Here is a 4660-nt window from a genome sequence, read left to right as displayed (position 1 = left end):
GCGCGCGTGAAGTATAATAAATAAGTTTTTTGTAGGTGCGCCTAGCTCCCGTTGATTAAATGAAACACGTTTTGGGCCCAGATCCAAGTATTCGAGTTTCCTTTTTTTTTTTTAGCTTCTCGAAATTACAAAAAAATAAGAAACGCGCGTGGACTGAAAAATGTGTTTGTTTATCCAACAGATGGTGGGATTATATTTGATAAATGAGCTTGGCCACATTCTAAAAATGTGAATGAATGAAAAAAAGCCTCGAATGCAGAACTGGCAAAAATTTTTAAAATATTCAAGTGGTCCAACTTGAATAAAAAGCTTCATGTAGGTTATGGAGAAAAGTTCGAAGACTCTTTAGTAAGCTTCTTAAGTCGTTGCCGGATGGGATTGAAAATCTTTGCGTCGCTATAATCGAATCCTTTCCGATGAAATCCTAAAAATAGTTACTCCGAAGACAACACTGGTCGAAAAAGAAGCGCGACGAGGAGTCGAAGGTTCCGGAAGCAGCGAATCGCTCATCGATGAGAAACGATCGTGATACCGAAGCGAGTAGCCGGGAGGAATTCGCAAAAGTTCGCAAATAGCAAACCACCAATCGTTCATCGAGGGAACCGAGTCTTCCAGATTTAAAGAAAACAGGGAAACTGATAAACTCGACTCAACGAGTATCGATGAAGTACTCGTGGCAATGTTGACAGCAATATTGTGCGAATTAAAAGGCAACTATGAAAGTCTTCGTTGGTTCTTCACCACGACTAAACATCGTAGTGTATCATCCTGATTTATAATCGATCATACAGCAATGTTGTGCTAATCGAAGAACAACGACGAGTGTCTCGATTCGTTCTTGGGTAAAACCAAACGTCATAGTGTATAATTCTGATCTAAAATCGATCGTTCGACGACGTTGCGTCGATTGAAAAGCAACGATGAAAGTCTTCACTGTTCGTTCTTGGGTACAACCGAACGTTGATCCAAGATCGATGATTGGAACGGAAAGATAAAGAATATAAAATGAAACGATGTGTTTGAGCGACATTGTGAACCAAGAAATAACTTCTGAATTCGTCGCAGTTAAGATGACCTCAAGTGGTTATAACTATAGTGTATTAAGAGTTGTTATGGGGGTGGGGAAAAGTTCCTCCTTCTACTTGGCCGGCCGCTCTTTGGGGCCGGGTGGAATAGGTTCGTTGCTTGGGGTGATCAAGAGATGGAAGCTCTTGGAGATGGACGTTTCGGGCTCTGGAGTCTGGTCCAGTCTTCAGGAGTTGGTACGTCTGATGACCGCCACTTGACGAAAATTAATAGAAAAACCGGTTGCGAGGTTATGTTCGATGATGTCATGGAAGTGATATCCTTAGATGTTCGATCGATTCTCGTTATTCCAAGTGAACGAGGACGTCGGCTATTTGTATACATGCACCGATGAAACTCGATTTGAACCACAATTTATACAGAAATCTGGAGGATAACTTGTGAAATGGAATGTTCGTTTTGGTTCTTTGAATTCAAGTGATTTTGGTTTTAAACGGTGTGCTCAGTGATGTCACGTGTGAAGTGTGTTACAAATCGAAAACGCAGCTTTTCGCACGATAAAGAAATTTTCCAACAGATCCAGACCGAAACCGGCGGACCGATGAAGGTTTGTGAAGCGAAATATTTTGCTGCCTTTAAATACGGAAAAATGTTGTTGATTTCAGCAGTGTCACCGATGAATCGAATTGATGCTCGTGACGACTTCGAGAGAAAAGGGAACACGTCAAAACTTCCCTTAAAACTTCGAGTACCGATCAAAAGAATTTACCAAACCCTAATATCAGAAATTAATAGGACTATCAATGGAATATAAGCCTCGATCAAATAGTGTCACGAATTAGCTACCGATTTTTTTTTTTTGTCTGAAATTATTACCGTACAGCTTTTATTCTGAAATTTTTCCTACTTGTGCCGCAGTGAACCGATAATGTAGCTCAATATTTGTGGGTTGGGTAATATTATTACTGCCATTTTACGTGTGACATAACCTCGCAACCTTCGAAAAGGTAACCGAGAAAATAAAGAACTGTGTGATAAACTGTGTTGTTATAATCTCACCTAGTAGTTGAATGATGAAAAATCGTCCATAAGATAAAGTGATCGGAGAATCTGGCGTAATAAAATGTTCATAGCGCGAGAATTTTCAATAAAATGGCGACTATATGCAACTAATATTTCGAAAGATTTACTGAAAAAAATTCTTTCATGTTTAGAAAATTACTTTGTCACATTAAAAATAATGGTAATCGAGTCTTAAATTCTTGTCTTTCGAATAGAGAAAAATGAATTTTAAGGTTATGTTATATCGGACATAAAAATGCCGCAAGCATGTACAGGTACTCCCTATCCCAAAAACATCAAGCTCTATGACTTGTAACACAGTTTCACTGTAATACAAGTGATGAAATTTCAGAATAAGACCCTAGCGAGAATAATTCGAGGTGGGAAAACCCGAATGAAACCTCACGTAAGTAATTTTCAAATTTTTGTTTGTTATAATGCTTAAACGTGAATCTACGTAAAGATGAATCGGTAATTTCGATATTTAATTAGCAATTTTTCCCCGTACCAATGTAATTTCTGAAATTTTACGGTAAAAGCCATTTTTGCTGCGCGATAAGTAACTTTCATGATTTTATTTTACACACGAAGGTTTTACATGAAAATCCCTAATAAGAAGGGTTTGGTCCAAGAATATCTTAACACATAAAATTCATTACTGTTTATTCAATTTGAGACCACATCCACATTCTTCTTGATTCCTTTGAAGTTATCACAAAATCAGTTTGAAATTTACAAGACTGCGTATTTGAGTAGTCAGCATTGCATGGATTTGAGTATATAATTCTCGTATTTGACCCACGTGTAATAATTTCTCATTTTCACGGTTAGAGTTCTATGAGATTGCTTATTTTTACATTGTTCCTAGACTTTGTAGACAGTGGATAGGGTATGAAAAAAGTATCTTCAAAGTTAATGTAGCATCGGTCAAGTTTAAATGCTTCATCGTCTTCTACTTCTTTCAAATTGTTACAAAGACAAGTATTTTTTTTCTAATACCTTGAAAACGTATGGCTCAAAAATAATTTTATTCTAGCATTTGAAAAGGGAAACTTTTCCGCCTTTCAAATATGGATTACAGTCGCTAGTAAATGGGACAATTTGATTGCTTCAAGAGAAACTGTGGAATTGTTTCAAATTTTTATTTGAGGAAAATCGTCGCATAGGAGAGATTTTTGAGGTATAACATTTTTCGACGTTATCTGAAATAACGTTTGGAAACATATCTATTAATACAGTAAATCCGAACAGGCAGGATCGCATTTGCTTCGCGAAACTTGATTGATAATAAAAATTTCATGTCAATCAAAAAAGCTTGGAGTTTTATCGACGTGTCCTCTTGATTCGTTATCAAGATGTTATCAAGCTAGTGGAAATGCCGTACGTCGGTTCAATTCGGCCAAATTAGTAATTTCATTGGAAATGAACGAGTAATCAATCAAACGACAAATATCACTAGAAATTGTCGAATTTAATCACTGAAATAAAATTATTCGAAATGCAGTTCTCCGTGATCGAGCTCAGCAACATCTTCTTTGTTAAGAAAATTAGACGGAAATCAGTCTGAAAAAAAAATTCAGCAAAGATAAAAAAAAAAGAAAAACCGTTCAAAAAGTCTCTCGCAATGTTATTGATTGGCTAATTATAGTGAACATGAATAGAATACCATCCCTACTGTGCAACAGACGTGATTCTAAGCTAATTAGAATAACACAAGTTAAGACGTTGACAATTTGAGAAAAAGGTTTTATAATTAGAACGTTCAAAATGCTTAAACTCTGGTGTTTTTGATTCGATTCCAATCCTCTCGGGTCTATTTTTCTCGCTGACCAATTCTCCAAAAGTTGTTCTGAATATGTATTCAAGAAATCGCACATTATAGTATAGTTATGTCATTGTTGACGAATATCTGTTGTATCGTATTTACAAAAATCCATTCGTATGCCTTTAGATACCATTATTCGTGAAATTTTTTCCATGCGATCACTGAATATTTCTATGATGAACAAAATGAGCTCGACAAGATTAGAATTGGATAAAAAATATCAGATTTTAAGTATTACGAACGTTTGAACTGTTGAACATTTTTTCAAACATAGATATATCTCAGCTTGGGGTACAAGAATTCTCTCGGATTCATTTCCGCTTCATAGTGTAGATTTTTTTTTGTTATAAGTGTTCAGTATCTGCAGTGGGGAAAAACATTGATGGTGACTTTTTAGTTGCCGATTTTTTCTTTTTTTAACTTGGTTCTTTCCGGAGGACAAGAATTTGGGTGAATTTGGGTCAAACGTGAAAAAAAAAGAAAATTCAATTAGTCCACATAACGAACTACATACCTTGGAAAACTGCTCTGGGAAAAATTTCATTTGTTATAGTAACTAGGAAAATTCAGTAAAACAGGTATCGTTGAAAGAACTGTTTCAATATTGATGGAATTACGAAAAACGAGGTACGCGAAACCATTTTGCGCTATTGTCGATCATTTTTTGGTAATTGCAACGCAAAATCAGTTTCTGAGGTTGACTCTACTTTTTTAGTTAAACAAGGCTTTAACCTCAATTTATTGTTG

At 35.9% G+C, this 4660-nt stretch overlaps 1 long non-coding RNA gene across 1 annotated transcript; it reads left to right on the top strand.

The window, feature by feature from the left end:
* Positions 1-420: 420 nt before the first annotated feature.
* LOC124294765 lies at positions 421-2499 on the top strand. Its single transcript, XR_006904694.1, has 2 exons — positions 421-1633; positions 2441-2499. It is a non-coding gene; the product is annotated as an uncharacterized LOC124294765 (long non-coding RNA).
* The last annotated feature ends 2161 nt before the right edge of the window (positions 2500-4660 follow it).

Source organism: Neodiprion lecontei, chromosome 5 (assembly GCF_021901455.1).
Source record: "Neodiprion lecontei isolate iyNeoLeco1 chromosome 5, iyNeoLeco1.1, whole genome shotgun sequence".
NCBI lineage: Eukaryota > Metazoa > Arthropoda > Insecta > Hymenoptera > Diprionidae > Neodiprion > Neodiprion lecontei.
The sequence above is the reverse complement of the archived record's forward strand: the minus strand, read 5'-3'. Positions and strand labels throughout refer to the sequence as shown.